This window comes from Silene latifolia, chromosome X (assembly GCF_048544455.1).
Source record: "Silene latifolia isolate original U9 population chromosome X, ASM4854445v1, whole genome shotgun sequence".
Lineage (NCBI taxonomy): Eukaryota > Viridiplantae > Streptophyta > Magnoliopsida > Caryophyllales > Caryophyllaceae > Silene > Silene latifolia.
In genome coordinates this window covers 12,193,259-12,200,591 of record NC_133537.1, presented here as the reverse complement: position 1 = coordinate 12,200,591, position 7,333 = coordinate 12,193,259, and the positions used below count along the sequence as shown (strand labels likewise).

At 35.3% G+C, this 7,333-nt stretch overlaps 1 long non-coding RNA gene across 2 annotated transcripts; it reads left to right on the top strand.

Annotated features, from left to right (window-relative positions):
• The first annotated feature begins 2,852 nt into the window (after positions 1 to 2,852).
• Positions 2,853 to 7,005, top strand: LOC141622897 (uncharacterized). Of its 2 annotated transcripts, XR_012533135.1 has the most exons (6): positions 2,853 to 3,121; positions 3,269 to 3,323; positions 3,437 to 3,486; positions 5,593 to 5,674; positions 5,903 to 6,029; positions 6,164 to 7,005. It is a non-coding gene; the product is annotated as an uncharacterized LOC141622897 (long non-coding RNA). The 2 variants fall into 2 exon arrangements; XR_012533134.1 differs by lacking the exon at positions 6,164 to 7,005 and having other exon boundaries at positions 5,903 to 6,156.
• Positions 7,006 to 7,333: the final 328 nt, after the last annotated feature.

Sequence of the window (7,333 nt, the reverse complement as noted above, 5' to 3'; positions counted from 1 at the left end):
GTATAAGTGTGTTAATATCCATGCGATATTGAAAAATATATAAATGGGATACATAATGTCATTATGAGAAACTAATTTTTGATATTGTATAGATCTCTTACTGAAATATCAATTTTACCCAAACTAGCCATTGTCAAAAATCAAATAAATTTAAAATGGGAATTAAAATTTGAAAATGGTTAGTTTGAAAAATACTTTAACGAAAATCGTCATTTTAGTAAAAGGCCCAATTTCGTACCTATTTACATAATAAATAAATGTACCCATTTTATTATTAATCAGAATTTGTACCTATTTTATCACATTTAGTACCATTTTTTCTTAAAATTATAAAATAATCTCTTATAATAAATTTATTGAGAGATTGTCTCTCAGGAGACATACTCAGTAAAAGACAGTAACACTAAAAATTATAATCTTCTGGTGAAATTATTATTCTATCCATGAAAAAGAGCATTCTATACTTTCAATCAAAGAGTTGATATACTCATCGAATTACAGATTATAATTAAATTGAAGCACGTAAATGTCTCTCAGAGTTTCTATTAAAGGGCAGGGACGAATCTAATTTTACCTAGGATCAAAATATTAATACTTTCTATATTTCTAATTATAGTTATTTTTATGAAATACTCCGTAAAAATTAGTGTGTATTTTTCTTTTCCCAAAAAAAACTCTCCCGAATTATGGCTTGATCAACATGTGCTTCGCTCCTTTCCTGATTAAGGGGCTAATGTTTATAGTAATCGCAGTTTTTAATACTAATTGGCCTTTTTGTTTATTAATATCAGTCATATAATGGACCGATTAATTCAAATAAAACGAAGATGAAGAAGGCTTTAGCTTTCTTCCAAATTTGATACTCCGTAATCCGTATACACTATCTCCATGGTACTTTTATATTCATTGTGAGGTGTACTTTTTTTTTTTTAAAACCCCAAAGGTGGGGTTAGTTTATCTTATTAATATCACAATAACAAAGTCATTAACATGTCGAGATAAAGTATTGACCCAAACTTTCCTAACAACTTGCATTGGGCTTTAATGGGCAAGTTTATGCGCTACTCTATTGAATTTTTTACTAACAAAAAACCATAACACTGACTCAAAAGCATCACAATGAGAAAATATCGTCTAAAATCAAATGAAAGTCACTATACGTTCCTTCAACATCGACTTCAAAGCTTCGATCAACGACTTGCAAATTGTGAGGCGTATTTTAATTAAAGGTAAACAACTGATTAAAACGAAAAAATTATTATTATTATTATTATTATTATTATTATTATTATTATTATTATTATTATTATTATTATTATTATTATTATTATTATTATTATTATTATTATAAAGGAGATAGATCGACTGATGACAATTTTACGTAAATCACTAAATTAGTGATCTTGGTGGGATTTGAACCTGACACTACAACGAAAACGCGGGAAACCGACGGAAAAATTAAGGCCATACTGACGAAATTTCCGTCGGTATTTCAATTTCCTGACGGAAATTCCGTCAGGAATCAGGGTCAGCTTATTTCGTCAGTAAAAAACCTGTCCTGACGGAATTTCCGTCGGTATTTCAAAATACTGACGGATCACTGACGGGAAATCCGTCTTTATTTCTAGCTAGAAAGTGACGGAAAATCCGTCAGTTTTCTACCATTACCGACGGAAATTCCGTCGGTATAACTTGACACGTGGCATTCCATGTGTTTCTCTGAAATCAAATTAAAAGAATAGAACTGACGGAATTTCCGTCAGTTTTTTGCATTACTGATGGAAATTCCGTCGGTTTTAGCTGACACGTGGCCTTTTCCTGTAATTTCTGGAAAAATGGGGAAAATAGTTAGTGACGTAAAATCCGTCAGTTTTTTCAGAATACTGACGGAAATTCCGTCGGTTTTAATAAAAACCAGGCCTGGAAACAACAGCCTGCTGTCCAGCCACGATGCATTTTTTGCATCGTTTCAAATACAGCCACGATGCATTTTTTGCATCGTTTCAAATATAACCAAAACCTGCAAAACACATACAATCGTCGACCGCCAAGCGGGAATCCATTTTCACGTCGACCGCTAATGCGGGAATCAATAGACAACATAAGAGAATTGAACGCAAAATGTTTTACATAAAAAGATAGTCAAATTCGTACATTGTCTTACAAATTAAACACGAAAGAGAATTGTCTTACCATGTTTTTCATACTCCCTACTAAACGACAATACAAACCAAATTAAAGGTTCTAACCTAAAGGCTCTAACCTAAAGGCTCTAACTTATTATAGGCTCAATAAAACTACCACTACCTCCAAACCCGTCATCACCACCCCCAAAGTCATCCCGTCTATGTGGAGGAAATTGTGAACACGTGTTTGGGGGTTGAGATGCTTGCATATCAGCTCAAGCCTTTTTCATTGCCGCCATTTGTTCAGCCTGTTCACGAACCTGTCTTTCAAGAGCAATTCGAGCGGCTCGCTCATCATTCATTTGGGTGGAAAGCTGTGAAATCATGCTAGGAGCAAAAGAGAAAGACCGTCGGCCAGCTTTGTTAGGAGGAAGATCATATCATATTTGGGCCCCTGTATCTCCGGTCCCAAACATCCGGTTCTTCTCGTCAAAACCTCCTACAGCCTTTTAGTAGGCCCAAATCTCGTCGGGAGACTGTCCAGGTGGCAATGGTTGACTCATCTCCGCTTGGAAATCACGCTGAAAAAAGAGAAAATCGTCAGAAATGATATATATCTATACACCTTACCTAAAAGTGAGTAAGGAAAGTTACTATTCATCAATGAACAGTAACAGGGTGCATCACTTTGCTTATTTTTCAACAAAAACACACCGTTTTGGGCTCATCCCCATATTATATTATTCTTGCTTGCCTTCTCTGTGTCTCTCACCTCAATCATCCACCGCTTCCTTGCATATGCTCTCTGCACTTCTCTCTAACACCGTTCTCACTCTGTAATTTTGCTATTTCCTCTCTCCTTTGTTAATCAAAACCTTCTTCTTCACCTCAATCTAATCTCACCTCCTTCCACAACCTCCTTTGCTACCTTGGGCGATTGTATCAATAATAAGCACGATTCTCGTCTTGAAGGTCGCATCTGAACGACATATATGGTAACTTTACTCTTCTTTGTTGTGATTTGTTAGATAATTGTTGTTTATGTGATTGCTTATGTTATCCGTTCACCGATTAAGTGGAGTCGATGTTGTTGCTATTCAAATGAACAGTACTAATAAGATGTGTTGATTGCTTTTACTTAGGTCATTCCATTCCAGCACCTCACTTCCCACTTTCTTGCCTCATTGAATTGAAAAGGTAATTTTTTTTTCCATCCATGTCGATTTTATTCATCGGTTTGCTGTTTTATCTTGTTTGTTTATTTTCTTTGATTACGATCTATTCTGATGTGTTTGATTTTGCTTGCCCAGATCTGTTAAATGTGGTTTTTCTATTCCTGATAATAACAAGCACATCTCAGGTAACATTTTTTTGCCATTTTCATTTTCGACGGTTTTACTGTTTGTTCTTCTTATAGTCCACCTTTTGTTTGTATAACTTATATATTTTTTAAATGTTTTTTAAATGAATTAGGCGAATGGGGCATTTTTCTTTGATTTGTCTTGTGTGAGGTAGGCAAAAGTTGTGTGAAATGGGTCCAAATTTACGAGAAAATCATGCTCATATTAGTGTAAAAGTAGTTGTCAAAGAATTTGTTTCACTGTATACTTGTGCAAGGTTGCTTTGTACAAGTATTTGGGCTATTTTCGGTTTCTGTCAAGAAATGTGTGGAATTAGTGACGTTTGTGGCTTTGGTGGAATTGTGGTCTGTTTAGGAACTGTATAATGATGGGGGTTCTGATCTGTTTACAAATTGTATAATGTTCGAATTTTTTGGGTTTTTTTTGCTGAAGTGTTGGTTTGATGAAACTTGGAGATATTTAGGTTGTGTAAAACTTATTTGAGAAAGGGTGTTAGCTGAATTTTATGGATATTGTAGGTTTTGGATTATGGCTTGATGAAGTTTAATTGTTAATTAGTGTGTGTTAATGGAGTCATCGAGGTTGGATAAAGGTTATTAGTCGAAATTGAGGAATGAGGTTTTTGGCTTTTTCATTGTGCAATACAAATTCAATTAGTGAAGCGTAAAACCACTGGTTGCTCTTTGTTTTACAATCATGTTGCAATTCATAAAAATTGAACATCAGGATGTTTTGGGATTTTTTAAAAGTTAATTTGCAGTAGAACCTTACACAAGTCCTGTGAACCACGAGTTATTTTCAAACGCCGTATAGACAGGTTTTGGTTTTGTGTTACTAATGGATACCTTAATTTGCTTTATACGATTATCCCTGCCAAAAAACCATGTTTATTATCTACTCTGTATATGAATTTTTCATTTAGAGTAACACTATAAATGGACAAATTGAGGGACTGGTGGGAGGAACATCTGAATGCTTAATGATTCTAGAGTAACTTGAGGAAAAGGGTTATTTTGGGGGGCGTGGGATGCGGTACTAGGTAGATAACATAGGAGCCGATAGGAGTCGAAAGATAGATCGGAAAATAGAGCTCTCTGCCTAGCGTATATACTTGCTTTAAATGTCTCAGTGTTAATTTTGATGACATAGAAGTGAGATTATCAACCATCATACTTTCAAAATTTGCAGTTAAAAGTTTACGGCTATATCTTAAAAACGTGCTCGTTAACTTTCTAGGCTATGATAGTCTAATCTCTTGTGATGCGATTGTCTCACCTGTGTTGCTTAAAGAGTTCTTGTTTTTACTTTCCGAATTTTCCAATCTTTTGTTTACTTTTACCTATCTAATAAGCATGGATCTTTGACTCATGGAAATATTCAGGGTAGAGCCCTTCAAATCTTATCTTGTGGATGCCTGCTCATGATCTGAAGCGGCAAGTATTTCAAGTTGGCTAAGTATATACCACTCGCTCTTTTACTTTGTATTGAGGTCATTATGACTGCATTCTGCATAGAGTGTTTTGAGTATGTCTTGAAATATATGAAAGGTTGTGTTTTTTAGTAGTTAGTAGTTAGTACATAGTTTAAGTGATTAAATGGAATTGCTGAAGAAGTAAAAAAATGCACTGGTATCTCTGGCTTAATAAAACAAACACCGACCATCATCTTGAAACATTCTCATTTTTGTGTGGGTGATTTTTTTATCACATACTTCCAATGGTCTTTAGAATGCTAGCTTAGGCTATGCTGTGACGAAATTTCATGTTGGATAATGTATTTTTTGCGACATTGGGTGTGATTGGTGCATGCTTGACCGATGGTAGTTTTGGGGCTAGGAAATTGTACTGATGGCTTTTCTTGAGTATATTGGGGTTATTATTTCTATTATCTTCGAATGTTCATATGGTGTCAAATGTGAATGAGCTTGGAAGTTTGCAAGTGCAATATATAACGAGACGAAATTTTGTTTTTGTTGGTGTTTGTGAAGTAGCTGGTATTGCGTATATCAGGGTTTGTATGCTTTTCCTAGCTTAACAAGAGATGTGAACGATGACCATGACATTCACTTTCAAACTGGTTTCAATTTGAACTGTTGTTATTTTTAGGCATGCTGAAATGAAATTAATTAGCTTTTGCGGTGTCCCAACATATATGTTGCAACTCCGTTGTTCCATTGTTCAAGAACAGGTGTGTCTCATCCTCTGTTATTGATATCATTGTCATTTTTGTCAGTTATCACTCTGACAATTATCTTTACGTTGCAACACCATTGTTGTAGAATGACGCTTTTCTGACGTGGCTATACGAGATAAACAATTTTACAATTTTGAACGTATATTAAAGTTTCCGTATATATATTTCTACAGTCTATTGCATATAAACCTTATGTATGAGATTCTTTTTTTTTTGGCTCAGAGTAACACTGAGGACACTATGAGGGTACCGCCCTGAATGTTGGGAGCAAACTGACGGCAAGCTGCATGCATTTGTGGCCGAAGCGGGAGCAGAAGGCACAGTAGCTGCTATCTCCCAGTTTCTGAAGGTAAATCTCAATTTAAATTAGTCACCAGCATTTGGGCTTGTGTAAATGCATCATTGTTTGAAACCGCGAATATGATGTGAAGCACTGAAATGAATTATACTTAAAAAGAATTTTTCATTTACACTGCTTGCCAGGAAAAAGATGTAAATATCAATTTTTCTTTTCCGACTCGGCATCAAGTGGAGGAAGAGGAGGTTCAAGGAAAATGGAGAAAAGGACAAGCAGGATGATAAGGAGGAAGAGGAAGAGGGGAAGGGAAATGAGGAGGCGTTGAGGTAGGGAAATGGAAGGAGGTGGAGAAATATTTTTCTTAAATTAGTCGCTTTGGGTGAACATTTGCCTTTGGGACAGTTAAATCGACTGCGAAATAGTGGCAAGCAAGGTGTTATCATATTGGACACCATTGGGCTTGGGACATAGGAATAAGGAGGATGAAGAGGATATGAGTGAAAGGGGAACAGGGATTGGGGGACAGAAGCATAATGGGAGTAGGAGGTGAAAGGGAATGAGGAGGTGGTTTTGATCTGGAAGGGAAAAGAGAAAGGAGGAGGAGGAGGAGGAGGAGGAGGAGATAAAGGGGAGATCAAAAGAACAAACATTGCTTTTGTTACATCCAGCAAAACGTATGGCCGGGATTAGTTCTGAAAAGGGAAAGCGCAAAAGTTGGCTTTATGACATTGGCTTGCACCTGTAAGCTTTATACAGAAAGGGGGATGAAGAGGAGAGGAGTTTCATAGAAGGGGCAAAAGTTTGATTGCTCTTCGATGCTAGAATCGCAAATTTGTCGATTTTCTCTTTCACATCATTGTTTGAGGAATGAGAATTAGTGAACCAATAACTTCTGAGATGTGAATGTTTTATATAAATTGGATGTAAATTTCAATTGTATTAGACTAAATGTATATGCTTTTCAAGGTGAGCTTATGAGAAGAGGTGGTCAATGAAGATTGACTCATTTACTTTGTATTGGACTTAATTGTATTCACCGACCTGCATTGTTTTTTAACTTAAAAAATAAGACAAGTTCAATCATGAGACAAATAACCTAATAATAAATTTTGTTTTAAGAAAATTGCATCAAACAAATCGAACTAATAGAGTTATAAGTTTATTTAGTTTTGTTAAGTGATTTATTATATACTTCCTCCGTTCCATTGAATTGTTTACGTTTGCTTTTTGTGCACTATTCATAAGTGAGAAGAATCTTCAATACAACTTCTAATGTATAACATAAAAGATAGTCATGTGAGATCTTGTTTAAATTGTCTTACCGAGAGCATTATGAATATCAAATTTTTATAATT